We start from the raw sequence: 21,243 nt of genomic DNA, 5'->3' as shown, positions 1-21,243 counted from the left end.
GGAGAGATTCTTCTTCCTAGGTCACCCTCCTTAATCCTTGCATTTGCTTCAAAACGTGTTAGAACATTGGGCAAGACAAAAGTAGGGTGATATCTACACCCTCAATATGATAGTCCCAGCACTTTTCAGCTTTGACTATGTGTTAATCAGATTTATGCTATCGTTCTCAGGACCGGCTACATAATTTCCTGAGCCCAATGCAAGATGAAAATACGGGGCTCCTAGATAGCTCAGTCAGTAAAGAATCTACCTGCAATGCAGGAGACCCGGATTTGATCCTGGGCTTGGGAAGATACCCTGGAGAAGAAAATGGCAACCCACTTCGTATTTTTGCCTGGGAAATCCCATGGACAAGAGGAGCCTTGCAAGCAACAGTCACAAGTGTCAGAAGTGACTTAGAGATTAAGCCACCACCACCAGTTCAAAAGTGAAGAACTTAAAGATGGTGCTGGCACAGGATTAGTCCAAGTACAGATTTCTTCTGAGCATGAGATTCTGTGTGACTGTACAGGCTGGATGTCTGTGGAGCTGACACTCATCCTGTCTCCCAGTCTTCTGTTCCTGTAAAGGAGCCTGTTCAAGTAGGGTGCTGGTTTTCATCTCTGAGCTGTTGGACAAATCCACTCAAGCGAGCTTGTGCATACCATTCTCTGTCTTGTACTGTCTTGTTAGGAACCACAGACAATTTTGCTGAAGTGAGGAAAAGGCATCAGAACAAATTTGACAATGTTTTTTGGTTCACATTTTCCATTGAGAGGCATCCTCAGGTTGCCAAGATGTTCCTACATATGCTGCCTCTAAACCAGGGGTTCTTAATGAAGGGTGAAAATCAGAATTACTAGGGATGCTTCTTCAAAACATACTCCTCAGAGATTCTAAATCTGCCAACATAGTTTACATAGGGTATTGAAAAGTCTTTGAGCAAAATATTGGTAAAGAACTACTTGAAAATTATTCCATGTATTTGTTGTTTTTGAGGAACTTATGTTTATATTATCTGTATATTCTACCTTCTTCCTTGATGTTAGAATCTGTTGAAACTGACATTTTTTTTTTTTCCAGAGTGCTTTAACCTTTACTTCAGTAAGTAGATTCTAGGTGGTGATGATTATCCACTTTGACACAGAGTGAATTTATTTGTGACCTGCTTTCACGGAGTTCACAAACTAGTTATTGCAACCAACCAAGAAAAGAATAAGAGAAATGAAGAAATGCCACAAGTATTGGCAATATTTACTGCAGCATATGGCTAATGTGTAAAGAGGTAACAGAATGATGTATCTCAGGGGATCATTCAAAAGGAAAATTACTTAAATTAACTTCTCAGGCAAACCAAATTATGCACCATGCCCCCTCCTGTAATGCTATACAAAGTCAATGTTTGTGGAGAGTAGAACTGGGGACTATCAATCAAGTCTTTCATAAGAATGGTTGTGTCTGCAGGGATTTATTTTTTTCTTTGCATTTTTGGCTTTTAGATGAATGAAGAATTTTTCTCAGCAAATTATTAATTACTCCTACTTGCCTGTCGAATTGAGTTCACTGTAGTTATGTAGGAGTCAATGGTATTCAAACTGCAGCTTTTGATGAAGTAATCGGCTGCTTCTGGGGCCTCTTTCAGCTGCCCTGGGCGTGCTTCACATGTAAACGACTGCCAAATGGATTCTTTCGACATTCCAGCCAATTAAAATACATTTAAAGTGCAGCTGGTGGAGAGGAAAGCCGGGTGATTGTGTGGAGAACTTCAGGGCAGAGAGACAGAAAACAAACTTTGTGGAACCCAGTTCGGGCAGCCTAGCCAGGGGTTTGGGGGCAATGGAGAAAGTCCCCCAAAGAGGGTATTTTTAGTTGCTGTCATCATCAAAGATGACACTTTGAGCACCACCTTAAAAGACACAAAAGAGGGAAGCATGTTTGTTAGGGTGTCAGTTTTCTCCCCTTGCCTCTTGAAACTCTGTGTTGGCTGGTTGCCCAATGCGGTGCTGCATACAAATATTGACAGAACACAGCGGTGTTTGTTAAACCCGGCCTGGGGAAGCCAGTGATTAAAACTCTTGAAGGAAGATCCGAAAACCCCAGGAACTCTCCTCAATAGCCTTAGAACACTGACCGAATGCAAGAGAAAGCGCTGAGTGGGCTAAAGTGAACATATTCACCGTCCCTGCTATGCCTTTTCGGTAAGGTCAGAATTTTCTTTTCTCTCTCTTTTTTCTTTAATGTTTCTGTTGGTGTGGAGGTGAGAGCTTCCAACATGCTAAGTAAGTGCTCTGCTTCAGACCTCTGAATTGCAGAGCATAAGGTTTGCCTGTGATTTTTCTGGAGGGCTTGAGGGGATTGTAAGGTGTAAATAGACACAGGACATCACCCAGCACACACATGGAGTCCACCAGTGCTTTTCCAGAATTCAGGATACATTTTCTGTTGATCTATCCCAGTATTTGCTGCCTGTGTCCAAATGTCCTGAGGTTGGTTACAAACACATTCCTCCTTTGAACCAATAGGTATGCTGTACGTGCTTGTTTCGATTTTCATCATCAATGTCTTGTGCATTCTGCCACCAGCCCCTTGCCTATGCATGCAGAAAGTGTATTTTTCCTTCTGGGTTAATATTCAATCAGACACAAGTGTTCTGTCTTACTCAAGCAAATCCCAAATGTTTGGAAATGCCTTGCTTTATCTCAACTTTCCTTGGAGAAGCTGATAACTTGGGAATTTGTTCTGAATCACTCTTATGCTGGAAGAGGGCAGCTGCGGTTGCACTATCTCTATGGTTCTGCAAGCTCAGTAAATACCCGGCTCTGGGGGTTGGACTCCCAGGCCCATCTTAAATTCCTGAGAATGTTTAGGAAGAGTAGGGCTGAGCAGGGGTATTGATTGCTATCTATCAACTGACCAATGAAAGACACACAAAGTTCCCGATTGTTTCCGATCCTAGCTTGTCAGTTGGCCCTTTTTGGCTTTGGTTTTGTTCATTGCAAACAAAGAATCTTGCACATTTCATGGTGAAGGATCACGTTGCAGTGTCCTGAACTCAGTTCAATGCTCTTTATTAATCTTTAATGTGCCAGTAGCTCTGAGGCTATGCCAAGCTGAGACTTTCCAAAACTCTTCAAGCTACCTGCTGCCAAGATAAACGGTGGTAGGCTCAGAAGGAATATTTTAAGGAAACTTGCAAGAGCAAAGTTTTAGCTATTAAATTTGTTATGGGTCAATGAAAGAAATCTTAAATAAAAGAGATTTCAGAAAGGGCTGCTTCAGCTCTGCCCTCCATGTGAGAGACCTGCTGTTGGAGTGCATGTTCTCACACACAGTGGTCTATGTTCTGTGTGTGGAGAATATAAGGTGACCTACTGTATGGGTGTTGGGTTGGGTTTATGAAGTGGGTGCTGTGTGAATGGAGGCATGCAAATGCAGAAGGCCTTTCTGCTCATGACAGTGTTGGAGTCCAGGGGTAAACATGGCTACACATGTGGTGGCTGCTTGTCCCATACAACCATTTCAGACACAAAAAATGAGCCAGTGATGGACAGTGCTCACAAGAGTACCTGTGCACAGAAATGTAACTATGTACAAAAGAAAAATGGCATGGTATATCTCAAAATCTTGGGCCCTGGAGGTGATTTCAGAACTCAGATGAAATGGAAACTTACTGTGAGGCCTTGGAAAATGGAAGGCAGTGGCCTCTTGGGTCTGTCGGTTGCTCACCAGGCTAATGCAAGGTCAATGGTGTCATCATCATTTCTTGGGGATGCAGGTAAGAGTCAAATGGATCCTGCCTGTAGACACCAGTTCTGTAAGCAGAGGCTCCATCTGTCATGGTTGCTATGAGAAGAACAGTGAATTGAAGTGAGAGGAGCTTCAAAGTCCTTTCTTATTTAGAGTCAATGATGTAAAGACTTTACACACATACATGTAGACAGTGATGAGAAAGGGGCAAGGGTGAGGGAATCCTTCATTAAATGGGTTTTGTTGATTTTAGAGTCAAGCCCAGTCTTCTTCCTGTGGCCTAGAATAGGGCTGACAGACCTAGGCATCACAGACTAAATCTGATCACCATGACTTTTTTTTACAGATGAATTTTTATTAGACCCAACCAAACCCCTTTGCTGATATATGGTCCACAACTGCTTTTGTGCTATCATAACAGAATTGAATAGTTGCAACAGAGACCCTATGACCCCACAAAGCCTAAAACAGTTAGTGCCTGGCTCTTTACAGAAAAAGTTTGAGAGATTGGAAATGGAGGACAATGCTTCTTAAACTATCTCATAGATCAGTTTTGTTTTTAATTTCCAGTCTGTTTTGGACTGGAAATAATTTTATTAAGTGTGGCAAAATGTTGCTTCAATGTTGTGGCAATACCAAATTGCTACAATATTTCTAAACATTTACTCTTAAATTTTGTACTTATCATGGATCCTTTATTTTAATTAATTTATTTATTTGGCCAAGTGGCTTGTGGTATCTTAGTTTCCCAATCAGGAATGAAACCTGGGCCCTCAGCAGCAAAAGCTTGGCGTCCTAACCACTGGACCATTAGAGAATTCCCTATCATGTATCCTAAGCAAACAGTTTGCAGACCAGTACCAGTCCTGGGACCACACTTTGAGAAGCTGTAATCCCTGCTAAATTTTTGAGTTTTGTCTTGTGACATTTGCCCCACATCTGTAATCATACTACTCTTCTTTCTGAAGACTGGATGCAATAAACTCTTTTCCACATTTGGGCCTGTGTCATGACTATTTGCTGGTCCTGGAACTGTCTAAATCTTGCCTTAGCTTTTTCTTTGTATGAGGGGTCTGCTTTGGTTCATTTCATCAAGAAGACCTTTTGACCACTCTGTCTGAAAAATCTTTCCTCACCTTACATCACTCTGTCTTTATCTTGTATATTACAATCAATGCTTGTGTTGTTTATGTTCCTATTATTTGTTTCCCTCCATTGGTCTGGATTCAGTAATGACCCATTTCAGCTGGTTCAAGCAGAAATGGATTTCATATTTGTTTTAGATGGCATGTGAAATCTTGCAGGTGCTGGGGAGCCAACAGAGCTTCTGAGATAATGCTCAGAACAACAGAACAAAATTTACCATTACATCTCTGTCACAATACAAAGCTAGGATTCAGGAAGCTGATGCCACCATTGCCAGCTTCAGGATCACATTACCTCTTCCACCAAAATAAGCAACTCTGTTTCTTGAAAACACATAAATCTACGGGATCTTTTCTAAACAGATTTCAGAATACCCCAAACCTCTGGCAGGAACAGCAGAAATATCGCATCTACCACATGATCTTCACTCTGATTTTCAAATCCCACTGAATGGGAGGTAAAATCTGGATCACTGCAGAATTTGAGCTGTGAGAGCATCAAGGAAATGTCATATTAGGTTTTTTAGTCTTTAATGCTGTAATAGAATCACCAGAACCTGCCTTCATCCCCTGTTGGAATTTCATCTCTATGATGGTAGGGACCCATCTGCTCATTCATCACCCTTCACCATTAATTAATGCCTGATATGTGCCCAGTGAATGTTGATAGTAAGAATGCATGTGAATGGCATGCTCCCCAGAAGTCCATGATTTATATAGGAGGATAGCGTGGGAAATGTCTCTGTGGGAGATGCAAGATTACCTATAGGTGACAGTCTCATTTTTGAAACATACCTTGTTTTTTAAAGCTGAAATATATTTATGTAGCTGTAGTTAATCTTCTTAGGACTTGGATTATTCTAGTTACTACCTATTATCATTTTTTGAGGATATTCAATGAGGATATTTAATAACATCATTTGCTGAGTAACACAGTACATTAAGTGTTATGTATAATTAGCTCATTTAATCTGCAAAATATCTTGATGAAGTGACATTATTTCCACTTACAAAGAAAACAGAGGTTTTGAGTAGAAGAGTATCTTCTCAAGTCACAGAGCTGGCGAGTGGTACATTTTGACAAGTCACTCAGTCGTGTCCAACTCTCTGCTACCCTATGGACTGTAGCCTACTAGGCTCCTCTGTCCATGGGATTTTCCAGGCAAGAGTACTGGAGTGGGTTGCCATTTCCTTCTCCAGGGGATCTTCCTGACCCAGGGGCGAGTGGTACAGTCAGATTTTATCCCATGACTTTTGAAACCTAAGTTTATACCCTTCACCTCTAGTTATAACACTCTATATAATTTATCTTTGTGGTTGCTCTCTCTTCACTTAAGACTCCCTAGTTTTGTTTCCATCCTAGTAAATGGTTAATTTACTGCATTATCTACTTTGTGCCTTAGCAAGGTAAATCCAGTCATCAGGACTGAAATATCAGTACAGGTTTCTGGTTATCATATTCATGCTGACTATCAGCAATGAATCTGTGGGTCTATAGATGATGATATAAAAGTAGGTAGGAGAGAACTAAATAAGTAGTGATCAAGATACAAAAAGTTGCACTTAGGACAAAAATCCTAGAAGGTGGGTTATTTCTCTTGTAATTGTACAAACTTCCAGCCCCATAGAATTAACAATTTTAGGTCTTTTTCAGTGTTGTGGAATGAGATTTCTATTGGAACTTTCAAAAGCTCACATATTCCTGGATATGTAAAAGGCATGCACATGCATAGAGGTATGCATTTTCTCAGGAAAGACCTGAGAAAGCCCCAGTCACTCACCTATTACTGACATTGAGCCTCTGCACAAGCAGGGAGTGAAAATTAAGAATTGTAAACAGCTGGCAAATTGAAGGTGTGCCCTCTATACACAGAAATCCCCTCAGCAAAGCCTGGAACTTACTGGCTGAGGGCATTATTATTATTATTTTAAAAGAAGTTTTCAGCCATTAGCTGGCCACTAAGCTAACCACACATGACAAAGAATGCAGACTCTATGGTTAGGAAAGTCACTAAACAAATAGGAAGAATAATTACAGCAACAAAAAACTGAAACAACAAACCATAGTTGGGGGAGTGATATGATTTCAAGAATTAATGTTTTATATTATTTTAAATGTCCAGTTTTCAAAAAAAGTAATGAGACATGCAAAGAAACTGGAAAGTGTGTTCTATTCACAAGGAAGAAAAGGCAGTCAATAGAAATAATCTTTGAGGAAGCCCAGATATTGGATTTACTAGAGCAAGACTTTAAATCAGTGACCATAAAAATATTCACTGCTGCTAAGTCGCTTCAGTTGTGTCCGACTCTGTGCGACCTCATGGACTGCAGCCTAGTAGGCTTGTCCGTCCATGGGATTCTCCAGGCAAGAACACTGGAGTGCATTGCCATTTCCTTCTCCAATGCATGGAAGTGGAGAGTGAAAGTGAAGTCACTCAGTCGTGTCTGACTCTTAGCGACCCCATGGACTGCAGCCTACCAGGCTCCTCCATCCATGGGATTTTCTGGGCAACAGTACTGGAGTAGGGTGCCATTGCCTTTTCCCAAAAATGTTCACAGAACTAAAAGAAATCATGTCTAAAGGAATAAAGGAAAATAATGAGAACAATATATCACCAGAGAATATCAATAAAGGGATAAAATTTGTAAAACACAGCCAAATATAAATTTGAGAGCTGAAAAGTACAATAACTAAAAAAAATCACTATTGGGTTCAACAGCAGGTTTAAGTAGACAGAAGAAAGAATCAGAAAATTTGAAGAGAGGTCAAATGCAGAGTACATAACGACAAACGCTGGGCTGGAGGAAGCACAAGCTGGAATCAAGACTGCCGGGAGAAATATCAATAACCTCAGATATGCAGATGACACCACCCTTATGGCAGAAAGTGAAGAACTAAAGAGCCTCTTGATGAAAGTGAAAGAGAGTGAAAAAGTTGGCTTAAAGTTCAACATTCAGAAAACTAAGATCACGGCATCCAGTTCCAACACTTTATGGCAAATAGATGGGGAAACAGTGGAAACAGTGGCTGACTTTATTTTTGGGGGCTCCAAAATAACTGCAGATGGTGATTGCAGCCATGAAATTAAAAGATGCTTGCTCCTTGGAAGAAAAGTTATGACCAACCTAGAGAGCATATTAAAATGCAGAGACATTACTTTGTCAACAAAGGTCAAGTCTATGGTTTTTCCAGTAGTCATGTATGGATGTGAAAGTTGGACTATAAAGAAAGCTGAGCACCGAAGAATTGATGCTTTTGAACTGTGGTGTTGGAGAAGACTCTTGAGAGTCCCTTGGACTGCAAGGTGATCCAACCAGTCCATCCTAAAGGAGGTCAGTCCTGGGTATTCTTTGGAAGGACTGATGTTGAAGCTGAAACTCCACTACTTTGGCCACCTGATGCGAAGAGCTGACTCATTGGAAAAGACTCTGATGCTGGGAACGATTGAGGACAGAAGAAGGGGATGACAGAGGATGAGATGATTGGATGGCATCACCGACTCAATGGACATGAGTTTGGGTAAACTCATGTTGGTGATGGATAGGGAGTTGGTGATGGACAGGGAGGCCTGGCATGCTGCAGTCCATGGGGTCTCAAAGAGTCGGACATGACTGAGTGACTGAACTGAACAAATGAGATTATTCAATCTGAAAAGAGAAAGTAGAAAAAGAAGAAAAATTAGCAGAACTTTGATGAGACAGTATCAAGTATACCAATATACACATAATGAGAATCTGAGAAAGAAAGGAGAAGCAGAAAGGGACAGAAAGACTATTTGAAGAAAAAATGGCTGAAGACTTTCCATATTTGATGGAACATGGGAATCTATATATTCAAGAATCTCAATGAATTTCAAGTAGAATAGATTCAAAGAGGTTCACTTTGAAACAAATTATAGTCAAATTGTAAAATATCAGAATCTTGAAAGCAGCAAGAGAAAATCATCATGTTATGTATAAGGGAGTCTCATTTATATTAATAGGTAGTTTCTCATCAGAAACCATGGAGGCCAAAAAGCAGTGGAATAATATAAAGTACTGAAAGAAAATGACTGTCAACTTAGAATTCTATATCCAGCAAAACTGTTCTTCAAAACTAAGGATAAATTAAGACATCACCTGGAGAAGGAAATGGCAACCCACTCCAGTACTCTTGCCTGAGGAATCCTCTGGACAGAGGAACCTGGTGGGCTACAGTCCATGGGGTCAGAGTCAGACACAAGTGACACACACACAAGATATTACCAGGTTAAAAATCTGAGAGAATCTATCACTGACAGACCTTTCCTTCCTTAAATTACTAAAGGAAGTCCTTTAGACTGAAATAAAAGGAACTAGACAGTAACTTGAATTTGCACCAAAAAATAAAGAGCACTGCTAAAATATAAAAGGCAGTTTATGCGTATTTTTTGTTTATACTTCCTTTCTTTTCCTCCTGCTTGATTTAAAAGACATGTGCAAGCTATAAGCATAAAACTATATTGATGAGCTTATAATATATAAAGATGTAATGTGTATTACAATAAGAGGACAAAGGAGACTAGCTCTAGAGAAGTGAAGTTTTTGTACAATGTTGAAATAAACTAGATATTAATTCAACTAGACTAATATATTAGATAATCTAGATAAAATAGAAAAATTCCTAGACACAAAATACTGGAACTGACTCAACAAAACTTGAACAGACTTTTAACAATAAAAATATTGAATTAGTTATCAACAGACTTACCACAAAGAAGAGCCCAGGCCAGGTAGCTACCTGTTGTATTCTAGCAAAAAGAAGAATTAACACTAATTTTTCACAAATGCTTCCAAAAAATAAAACAGAAACACTTTCCAGCTCAGTCTATGAAGAGGGTATTATTGCCCTGTTACTAGGGAAGTAAGAAACAGGAACTATAGCCTGATATGTCTTATTAATGTGGACACTATAATTGCCAACAAAATACTAGCAAACCAAATTAAGCAACATATAAAAAGGATCATACTGCATGACTAAGTAAGATTTATTCCAGGAATGAAAGACTGGTTATGCATATGAAAAAAATCAATGTAACACAACAACATATTAATGAAATAAAGGGAAAAAACATATGATTATTTCAATAGATGTATAAAAAGCACATGACAATAGCCAACACTTTTTAATGGTAAAAGTCTCAACAAACTAGAAATAGAACTGTCTCAACCTGATAAAGGGCACCTACAAAAATCTTACAGCTAATATTATATCCCAAAGAAAGGCAATACCAAAGAATGCTCAAACTACCACACAATTGCACTCATCTTACACGCTAGTAAAGTGATTCTTAAAATTCTTCAAGCCAGGCTTCAGCAATACGTGAACTGTGAACTTCCTGATGTTCAAGCTGGTTTTAGAAAAGGCAGAGGAACCAGAGATCAAATTGCCAACATCCTCTGGATCATGGAAAAAGCAAGAGTGTTCCAGAAAAACATTTATTTCTGCTTTATTGACTGTACCAAAGCCTTTGACTGTGTGGATCACAAGAAACTGTGGAAAATTCTGAAAGAGATGGGAATACCAGACCACCTGACCTGCCTCTTGAGAAACCTGTATGCAGGTCAGGAAGCCACAGTTAGAACTGGACATGGAGCAACAGACTGGTTCCAAATAGGAAAAGGAGTATGTCAAGGCTGTTTATTGTCACCCTGCTTATTTAACGTATATACAGAGTACATTATGAGAAATGCTGGGCTGAAAGAAGCACAAGCTGGAATCAAGATAGCCGGGAGAAATATCAATAACCTCAGATATGCAGATGACACCACCCTTATGGCAGAAAGTGAAGAAGAACTAAAGAGCCTCTTGATGAAAGTGAAAGAGGAGATTGAAAAAGTTGGTGTAAAGCTCAACATTCAGAACACTAAATCATGGCATCCAGTCCCATCATTTCATGGGAAATAGATGGGGAAACAGTGGAAACAGTGGCTGACTTTATTTTTGGGGGATCCAAAATCACTGTAGATGGTGATTGTAGCCGTGAAATTAAAAGACTCTTACTCCTTGGAAGTAACGTTATGACCAACCTAGACAGTGTATTAAAAAGCAGAAACATTACTTTGTCAACAAAGGTCCGTCTAGTCAAGGCTATTGTTTCTCCAGTGGTCATGTATGGATGTGAGAGTTGGACTATAAAGAAACTGAACGCAGAAGAATTGATGCTTTTGAACTGTGGTGTTGGAGAAGACTCTTGAGAGTCCCTTGGACTGCAAGGAGATCCAACCAGTCCATCCTAAAGGAAATCAGTCCTGGGTGTCCATTGGAAGGACTTATGTTGAAGCTGAAATTCCAATACTTTGGCCACCTGATGCGAAGAGCTGACTCATTTGAAAAGACCCTGATGCTGGGAAAGATTGAGGGCAGGAGGGGAAGGGGGTGACAGAGGATGAGATGGTTGGATGGCATCACCGACTCAATGGACATGGGTTTGGGTGAACTCTGGGAATTGGTGATGGACAGGGAGGCCTGGCGTGCTGTGGTTCATGGGATCACAAAGAGTCGGACATGACTGAGTGACTGAACTGAATATTATACTTAATAGTAAGAGACCTTCCTCCCTACAATCAAGAAAAGATAAAATTCTTCTATCATTATTTCTATTCAATATTGTATGTAGTTCTATCCAGAGAAATTAGATAATAAAAATAAATCCAAAGGCACCCAGATTGGAATAAAGAAGGAAAACTATGTTTATTTGCTGATGACATATTTTGTGTGTATAAAATCCTAAAGAATCCATTTAAAATAGAATTAATAAACAAATTAATGCTACAGAGTACAGGACAATATACAAAAATCAATTGCGTGTCTATACAATAGCAGTGAGCAATTGAAAAATGAAATTTAAAATAGCAATTCAATTTATAATAGCATCAGAAAGAAAATGTTTAGAAAGAATTTTAACAGAAATGTAGGACTTGTAATACTTGTAATACTAAGTATTGCTAATGAAATTAAAGAAGGCCAAAATAAATGGAAAGATATCCCATGTACATATCTTGAGTGACTTAATATTTTTAAGATGACGATACTCCCCATATTTATCTAGAAATAGAACACAATTGTTATCAAAATCTAAGCTGCCTTTTTTTTCAGAAATGACAAGCTGATAGAAAGATTTGTAAAATGGAAATTACATGGGGCTTCCCTGGTGGTCTCATAGTTGAGACTCTGCCTGCCAATCTGGTTTGATCCCTGGTCTGGGAAATTCCCATATGCAGAGCAAGTAAGCTCCATGCACCTCAACTACTGCTCTAGAACCTATGAACCACAATCACTGAGCCCCTGCACTGCAACTACAGAAGCCCACATGCTTACAGCTTGTGTCCTGTCTGCGCATCACAGTAAAGAGTAGCCCCTGCTAGCCACAAATAGAGAAAGCTTGCACGCAGCAATGAAGACCCAGCACAACCAAAAATTAATAAATAAATCTTAAAAAAATGAAAATTACCAAGGAAGTCAAAACAATCTTTAGACCAAAGTTGTAACTGACAGTTCTTGATTTCAAGTTACTGCAAAGCAACAGTACTAAGAAAAAAAAAAGTATGTTATTAGTATAAACCTATATATAGAGAGAGGAGAAGGCAATGGCACCCCACTCTAGTACTTTTGCCTAGAAAATCCCATGCATAGAGGAGCCTGGTAGGATGCAGTCCATGGGGTTGCTAGAGTCAGACAGGACTGAGCGATTTCACTTTCACTTTTCACTTTCATGCATTGGAGAAGGAAATGGCAACCCACTCTAGTGTTCTTGCTTGGAGAATCCCAGGGACGGGGAAGCCTGGTGGGCTTCCGTCTATGGGGTTGCACAGAGTCAGACATGACTGAAGCGACTTAGCAGCAGCAGCAGCATATATATAGAGATCAATGAAATTAAATTGAGAGTTCAGAAATAAACCCTTACATTTAAGGCCAATTGATTTTTTTACAGTGGTGCCAAGGCAATTCAATGGGGAGAAAGAATAATCTTTTTAACAGATGGTGCTGGGAAAGGTGGATGTCCACATATAAAAGAATAAATTTGGAACTCTAACTCACAACTCAAGCAAATATTAATTTAAAATGAATCACAGAGCTAAATATAAGAACTAAAACTATAAAACTCTTGGAAGAAAACATAGGAGTAAATTTTCATGATTTTGGATGAGGTAAAGTTTTCTCGGATATAACACGAAAAGCAAGAGTGACAAAAGGAAAAATAAAGACTTTATCAACATTAAATCTTTTCAAAGGACATCATTTAAGAAAGTGGAAAGATAGCCCACCCAAAGGAAGAAAATATTTGCAAATCATAAATTTAATAAGGGACTTGTATCCCATATAATGGTGTATTCAACCAGAAAAAGAATTCTTTTAAAAAATGGGTAGAGGATTCAGAGTAATTTTCTTCTAACAATATGTACAAATTGCCAGTAAGCACATGAAAAAGGGTTTGAGATCATTAGTTATTGCAAATAAAAAAATTGCAATAACTAATGCAAATCAAAAGCAGGAGAAATACCACTTTTCCCCTATTACAATGACTATAATGAGAAAGATGAACAATAACAAATGCTGGCAAAGATGTAGAGAAATGGGAACTCTCATGTATTGCTGGTAGGAATGTAAAATGGTATAGCCATTTTAGATAAGATTTGACAATTGTCAAAATGCTAAACATAGAGTTCCCATATGATCCAGAAATTCCTCTCTTAAGTATATACCCAAGAGAATCGTAAATGTGTGTCCATACAAAAACTTGTACACAAATGTTCTTAGCAGTATTATGCATAATTAACAAAAAGTATGTGATATATCCATACTATCAAGTCATATAAAGGAATTAAATACTGATACCTGCTAAAATATGGATGAATCTTGGAAATATTATGCTAATAGGAGAAGACACAAAAGGCCACATATTGAATATATATATTCTATTATATGAAATGTTCGAAATAGGCAAATCTATAGAGACAAGGGGAGAAACCAGAGTAGTTGGACACCTCAGAGTCAAGTCCACCTTTCTAATTTTTGAGTATAAGACAAGAGTGCAAATAGAGGCTCACATACCATAAGTTAAATATTTTAAAATTATAAATCAAGCAAACACCATCTTAAATATTTCTATTCTCCTACTTTGACAAGTATACCTTTGTCCAAAAACAGCCTTGTACTATTGGCTATGGGAAGTCAGTAAAAACTTTAAGAAGAACAGTAATGTAATTATATTATCATTTCTGAAACAACCTGCTGGCAAACTTGTCCATGTGTGAATAAAAAGTGTCTGGGGATTGCAACTGTAGATTCTACAAGACACTGGGGAGTACTTAAACCAATGTCCTAAATATGGAGAGAGTGTTACAGATAAAACAGAGATTCTAAAACCTGGATCAGCAGAAATGAATGAGGAAGGAAAAGGAAGGAGGAGAGAAAAGAGAGAGGCCAGCTGACCTTTAGTGCATGAGTGATTCAGGCTGGTGACATCGTTACCTAAGAGGAAAAACAAGCAGTTTGTTTTTTTTTTTTTTTTTGCTAGTCACTGATTTTTTTATTTTTTAAATTTCTCTCTCTCTCTCTCTTTTTTTAACTTTACAATATTGTATTGGTTTTGCCATACATCAACATGAATCCACCACCGGTGTACACGTGTTCCCCATCCTGAACCCCCCTCCCACCTCCTTCACCATACCATCCCTCTGGGTCATACCAGTGCACCAGCCCCAAGCTTCCTGTATCCTGCATCGAATTTGGACTGGCGATTCGTTTTTTATATGATATTATACATGTTTTAATGCCATTCTCCCAAATCATCCCCCCCTCCCTCTCCCACAGAATCCAAAAAAAACAAGCAGTTTTAATGGGAGTGGAGGAGTCTTGCCAGCCGGTCTTTGAGTATGAGAGGCTGAGCTATCTAAGGGACCTCTGGTGAAATTGGCCAATTAGCATTAGGAAGCATATGCGTGTAGCTTGGAAAAGAGGCCTGAGTTAATAAAATGATTTAGAAGTCATCAAAATTATAAAAAAAATCCCAGGAGGGAGTAAGATTTCATAAGGGGAGAATAAATAAAGACTAAGAACCAAATGGAAAGAGACACAAAAGAGCAGTATCATTAATAATCAGACTTGAGAGACTTCCTTGGTAGAAGGGAAGGGAAGTGGGTGCAGATATGATCCTTGGTCAGGGAACTAAGAACCCACAAGCTGCTTGGTGTGGCCTAAAAAAATTAGACTTGAATTGTTTGCTAAAAATAAATGACAAATATAACAGCATTTTTATAATAGAGTTTTAATCACAAGGCAAGCTTGATTCTATTGATTAGAAAATGGTGATTATGATATGATCCATAACTAGCAGCAGTTGGGAAAAATAACCCAAATCAGCTGAATCATATATGGAAAAACATATAACTAGCTTTTAATACATATAACTGCTTTTATATAAATACCAGTCTCCTCCGTCCATGGGATTTTCCAGGCAAGAGTACTGGAGTGGGGTGCCATTGCCTTCTCCATTTAAAACTAAAGATGTATGTGTAACTGGCTTTAGTTTGTTAGGGTTGTTTTTGTGTGATCACCTATGTTTGAAAGAAGAAAAACAGGCTGTTAATTGCCTTAACTGGATGATGATGGTACTATTTAATATTATTATAGGATTTTATACCTTGAAAGCACTTCAGAACCATTAATTAGGCACTCCTTATCAACTCTCTGCACTAGACATTACCGTCCTGCTTGTGTTCTTTCTGCTACTGCCATTCCTCCACATGCTGTAATTTATGATAGTGTATGTGATTGGAGTTCATGGGAAAAGATATTAGAACCAAGAAATTGCTTAGTTTTTGTTTCTTTGAAATAGCATTGATTTGAGTTTGAAACCTTGGGTTTGCAAAGTATTTTTGTTTGTTTACTTGCTGAATGAGTAAAATTTGCACGTTTTCAAAGGCTTAAGCTGCTGTCTGAAGCACTCTTCTGTCCTTTGATTGACAAAATGCAGGGCTACGACTACATCTTGTCACCCAAGCCTAGTCTTAGGAGTCACTGGTTTTACATTATCACCAGGAAATAGCCGGCAGTGTTCTTTTTCCTTGATTTCACTGGGGTTTAGCATTTCTAAGAGAAGCAGGTAATTTTGTACAACAAGTAATTGAACTTAGTGGAATATAGGAAAGTAAGAAGTTAAATGAGTTAATTAGGCTTTTAGTTTTAAATTAGCAGCAGTCACCCATTTTCAAGAAACCACGAAGGAGCTTGTTTTGGGGAAATCTTTACAAGAGATAAAGATTTCATACATACCTCTCCATGTTGATTCTACCAAGGCAATGCAATCCTCTTCTGCCCTGGCTTCTAGAAATTCCACAGCAGGATTGACTGTCTTCTCCCTCTGTGACTTGTATGCTATGCTCTTTATGTCTTTATCTCTCTGCATCCTGTTTTATTATTATGATTGGCTATAAAATGGGTTGCTATGAGGTAGGTGATCTCATAATCTGATAGCTGAAGTGTAAATTGGTGTGGCTTTTATGGAAAGCATTTTAACAATGTATGTTAAAGTATTTTAATCTATTCTAATTTAATCTATTCAAAAGAGATAATGTGTGATATATAAATATCAGCTTACAAAATTATTCATTACTATATTAATGCTAAAATGAAGAAAACAACTACCCATTAACAGGAGAGCTGTCAAATAAATTACGGACTAGAGAGCTCTTACAAATCAATAAGAAAAGATCACTATCCCAATAGAAAATTGTTAAAGGAAATGAAATGCGATTTTCCAAGGAGCAATATAAATTGCCAAGAAGCATTTGAACAGATGTTCAGCCTCATTACAAATTAACAGGATATAAATGAAAATAATGAGGTATTATTATGTTACCTATTATTAGCAGTGATTAAACCATCCTCGTTGGTGAAAAAGGAGAAATCGGGTATTCTCATTTACTCTCAGTGGGAATGTAATTGGGATGAATAAGGGGGCAGTTTGGTTGGGAGAAAGGATAATTTTTGACTCAGCAATGCACTGCTGCTGCTGCTGCTGCTAAGTCGCTCCAGTCGTGTTTGACTCTGTGTGACCCCACAGCTAAGAGTATTATTTTAAATAATCAAAGTCTATAAAGAGTACGTATAGGGTATTTATTACAGTAACATTTATGCTAGTGAAAACTGAATAGTCCAAAATCCATAGGTAGGTGGTTGTTAAATAAATTGTAGTACAACCACAGAGTGGGACACTATACAGCCATTAAATACTGGTATAGATCTAGTAGATAGGAATGATGCCTATGAGATATTAACAGTAAGTGAAAAATGTAGGCTAAAAGTGTGTATTATAAAGTCATTTCTAGAAAATGTTTTTATTCACATGTATGTGTCTGCATACAAACAAAATTTGAAAGTACTTCCACTAAAATGAGAAGATAGTTTACTTTGTTGTACATTTTTGTTTTGCTGAGTTTGTTTTCAATTCACATATATTAATACCATAATCAGTAAAATGCATCCTCACCGTTGTAATCAAAGAAATAAAATGTTACACCCATAAGATGATATATTATATAGAAAGTTAAAACAGGAATTTTGAAAAAGTAGTCAATTAAATGATGCTAAAGAAAAAATAACCCCAGAGAAGAAAGATTGGAAGGAAATGTATCAAATGTTAGCAGTTAATCTACAATAAATACAAAAAGAATTACAGCCATAACCAAATTATTTGTAATAAATATCTATTAATTTCATATTTGGAAAAAGTTTTAAAAACAATTTAAAAGAGTTATTAGTATTGTGACCAGGTTCTCTATAGTCTCTCTTTTTTAGGTGTCACAGATCAGAATGCCATAGTTATACCTATGAAACACTCACATTAAAAAGTAAATGTTGCACATAGGAGATATATGTCATAAGTCAATTAAAAAATTGTATGTAGAAGCTTTGTATGTAGAAGCTTCTGTAATAGTGGATACTGTAGGCATTGTGGCAGACAGATTTTTAGCTGGCGAGTCTTCTGGAAAATTAGGGAGAAGGGTCATATACACACAAAACATTTCTGCATGTTTAGTAGACAATCCAAGACTTGGGTAAATGGTAAAAACAAACTTGAAACAGGACTTCCCTGGTGGTCCAGTGGTTAAGACTCTGCACTTCACCTGCAGGGTTATGGGTTAGTCCCTGGTCGGTGAACTAAGATCCCACATGCCACAGGAGGTGTGGCCAATAACTAACTAAAATATAAATATAAAACAAATTCTGAAGTATATTATACTATTTGCTATTTCAGATAGAGAATTTGGAAAATTGGGTAAAATATATTTTTCACCAACCCATCTAAAATGCTTTAATAATTTATACCCCCACACCCCATCAAATTATCTTAAATTGATTTATTCTTATGAATCTTCTTTTAGTTTTGTCACCTTCTTAAAATATTTTTTATCTTCACAACAATCTTGTGAAGCAGGAAGGACAAATATTTACAATTCACTGCTAAGAAACGAGGTTCAGAAAGGTTAAAACCATTGCTCAAGATCTCAAACTAGAAAACTGAGGAGCTAGGATCTGAACCTACATTTTCCTGATAATACAGGTTAGTTCCAGTTATTACTGGGACTTGAGTCTGAGTTTACTGACTCAAAATCCGGTTATACCATACCATTCTATTCTTCTTCCAGAAGTTTAAGATGCCTAGGATTGAACCTGGATCTGTCTTTTAACAAAGCAGCAGTGAGCAAAAGAAAAGGAAAATTCCTGGTAGAGGAATGATTGTGGTAAGGCAGTTGTCAAGGGAAGGGGTTTGGATGTAGGAGCAAAGTAGGGAGAGTCTCAAACCCAACATCTGCAAAGGATCTACAGGTGATATAAACAATGTAAGCCTGCCAGGAGTAAGAAAAACAAAATCATGATAATAAATGGAAATACCACTGGGTTTCATTATGGTAGAGACAGCAGGGATTCATGAGGAAGTAAGTGAATTGGAGAGCATATCTTGTGAATGTCTAAAGGATATAGGTGTTACACAACACCAGTAATTGCTGCCAAAAAAGAGCTAGCTCTGTATTTTAATTTTTAAAAAATTATTTAAAAGAAGCTGGAAATCTGTTTTTTAGGTCAAACCATCCCATTTTTAAATGCTAGCATTAATTTAAAAATAATATTGTGTAGGCTGACTAAAATATTGGGTTGGCCAAAAAGTTCATTTTGGTCTTTATACCATATTTATGGATATACTCAAATGAACTTTTTGGCCAACTCAATACATCCAAAGGTCATCAAAGCCCTAGCCAGGACATGGAAGCAACCTGGATGTCCATCAGCAGATGAATGGATAAGAAAGCTGTGGTACATATACACAATGGAGTATTACTCAGCCATTAAAAAGAACACATTTGAATCAGTTCTAATGAGGTGGATGAAACTGGAGCCTATTTTACAGAGTGAAGTAAGCCAGAAAGAAAAACACCAATACAGTATACTAACGCATATATATGGAATTTAGAAAGATGCTAACAATAACCCTGTGTACGAGACAGCAAAAGAGACACTGATGTATAGAACAGTCTTATGGACTCTGTTGCAGAGGGAGAGGGTGGGAAGATTTGGGAGAAAGGCATTGAAACATGTATAATATCATGTATGAAATGAGTTGCCAGTCCAGGTTCGATGCATGATACTGGATGCTTGGGGCTAGTGCACTGGGATGACCCAGAGGGATGGTATGGGGAGGGAGGAGGGAGGAGGGTTCAGGATGGGGAACACATGTATACCTGTGGCGGATTCATTTTGATATTTGGCAAAACTAATACAATTTGTAAAGTTTAAAAATAAAATAAAATTAAAAAAAAAAAAAGCCCTTCGAGTTGCCTCAGTTTGTGATTTCTGGGATATTTTCTGTTTTAAGAGACTTCTTACTGATCAAATTCAGTTGTTTCCTTGATGTCTTAATTACATCACTGTGATTCTTGACATTTGTCCTTACACATTTAGGAAAGCATCCCGGTTTCATCTTCTTCACACTTACCTAAACCAGCCTCCCCTATCCTGGTTCTTTCTCAGCCTCTATCTAAGAGGTTGGAAGAGGAGGTTGCTCCTGAAAGGATTTCCCCATTGTATCCCCAGAACAGTCTGTGTAAACACTGCTTTATGTGAGTGCCAAGGAATGACCCTCAGGGCTTGGGAAAGATGTGCATTAATTAAGTTATGTTTCTGACTTAAATTATTGCCTAGACCAGAACTTTTTCCAAGACTGTAAATGTATGGGTGGTGGCTTGGTGATACAAATCACTTAGGTTTTCTTTATCTAGGAAATATCCCACCAAGAGGGGAAAGTTCAAGAGACATATGAGCAATGATGCAAATCACCATGTTAAATCTGCAGACTGGATTAAACATTTGACTGCAGTCTTGATCTGAAATTGGCAAAGACAAATGTCCTCCTAATCCCACAGGAAGCACCACAACAAAGGCAAAATGTACACATATCTGACTCTCTCTTTCTTCTTCACACACACATTTAGTTTAGTGAACATTCTGATATATCTTTGGGACCATCTTCACTTGGGAGATAACCATCTTAGGGCTAGTTTATAATATTTAAGTATGTAATTTTTAATTTATAGTGTGTCTTTAATAATGTTTCATTATAGAACATTTGGAAGATACCACAAATTATGTGGAAGAAGATAAAAAATTACATATAATCCCATCATTACCCAGAGACACTCACTCTTACAATTCTGGCATATGCTCTTCTAACCTCTTGGCTATACTAGTATGAAAAAACAGACAAAACAAATAAATAATGACAATAACAACAACAATAGCAAAAAACCCAAAACCAAACAAACTCTTGACTTTATATGGAGAATTTGAATATCAAATAATAGATTTTGTGGTAAATTCATTCAAGATAAGTAAACAATGTGGAAAAGTGCTGAGAGGTGAGGCTTCAAGTCAGAATCTAACCCCTAAGTATAGAGAATGCTTCCTCAGAAACATGTTTTGACTGAAGGGGTAAAGGTCAAGGAGGACAGAACTACCTGGGGTATTGGATACACTTATGGCAAATGAAACACATGTGAACACAACTTAGAGCTCCTGATAGAAATATATAGGATTCTTACCAAAAAAGACATCAATTTAATGGTTTTGGGTGGGAAGAGTTCTTATCCTAATCTAGCCTGAATTCTCTTTCATTAGTCATTCTATTTCTAGTACTTTCTGCCCATCATAAATAAAAGCTACAAAAATCTACATTTTCAACACTTATTACATGTATACTTGTATGTAAAGTTTCATTGTGTATGTTTTATATATGTACTCTATTATGTGTACACTGTGTCATTTAATTTTTTGGTAACTCCTTTGAGATATCGT

At 37.8% G+C, this 21,243-nt stretch overlaps 1 protein-coding gene across 4 annotated transcripts in view; it reads left to right on the top strand.

Moving 5' to 3' along the window:
- The first annotated feature begins 1,732 nt into the window (after positions 1–1,732).
- NCKAP5 (NCK-associated protein 5) overlaps positions 1,733–21,243 on the top strand; it is a 1,206,846-nt gene continuing 1,187,335 nt past the window's right edge. For all 4 annotated transcript variants that reach the window (XM_010853619.1, XM_010853624.1, XM_010853623.1 and 1 more), the window contains exon 1: positions 1,733–2,177. The gene's annotated coding sequence lies outside the window, so the exon portion shown is untranslated. The remainder of the gene's footprint in view (positions 2,178–21,243) is intronic.

This window comes from Bison bison, unplaced genomic scaffold (genome assembly GCF_000754665.1).
Source record: "Bison bison bison isolate TAMUID 2011002044 unplaced genomic scaffold, Bison_UMD1.0 scf7180017864330, whole genome shotgun sequence".
Taxonomy (NCBI): Eukaryota; Metazoa; Chordata; class Mammalia; order Artiodactyla; family Bovidae; genus Bison; species Bison bison.
Note: the sequence above shows the minus strand (reverse complement) of the source record. Positions and strands in the feature narration are given on the sequence as shown.